The sequence below is a fragment of the Trichinella spiralis genome (assembly GCF_000181795.1).
Source record: "Trichinella spiralis strain ISS 195 chromosome Unknown Scfld2, whole genome shotgun sequence".
In the NCBI taxonomy this organism is placed as follows: domain Eukaryota; kingdom Metazoa; phylum Nematoda; class Enoplea; order Trichinellida; family Trichinellidae; genus Trichinella; species Trichinella spiralis.
The window spans coordinates 4,485,896-4,486,581 of NW_003526941.1; positions in this window are offsets into that span (position 1 = coordinate 4,485,896).

The following is a 686-nucleotide window of genomic DNA, read 5'->3' on the forward strand; positions in this document are numbered from 1 at the left end:
ACAGAGCATTATTATGCAATTTATTTTAATAAAATTAACTGAAACGAAAATTTATTAACGTAAAGCATTGCAAATTACTAAAAATAACTGAAAATGCTTCTATTGCGTTGATAGAATTTAGCTGCTTGAAAGTAGGAGGTGATACAATAATTATACTTTGCCAATATTTTCTTGAAATCAAAATTATATGGATAATAAAAAATGATTTCAGCTGCAAATAGCTCCAAAAACAATTTATCTCACCGCAGAATTTCATGAGTGATGCAGCGTAGGCAGCGTGATGGTAAACAGTTATGCCAGTGGTTATGCTGCTTGGAAGCTCATTTCAACTTGCCGCTTTCATATGGGAACTTATTACAAGACTGTTAACTTTGTTGAGCGCTGAGTTAACACAACTTCATACAATTAGAGATATATCTACTCAAAAAAACTGTGTAACGCAACGTTTCAAACTTAGGCATGATTTCACGATATCACACTTACATATCACTATACTATATCAAATGATAGCAGTTTAGAGAAATCAGATTTAGATATATATATATATCAGATCACATCAGCTAAGCGCAGTTAATTCAGCTCAAAATTGTGGGGAGGGGTAGGTAGAATTTTCAATTGGAAAGCAAGGCGGGACCACTAAAAGAGGAAGGAAGGAGGGAGAACTTGCAGGATGGAGGGGGTGAAAG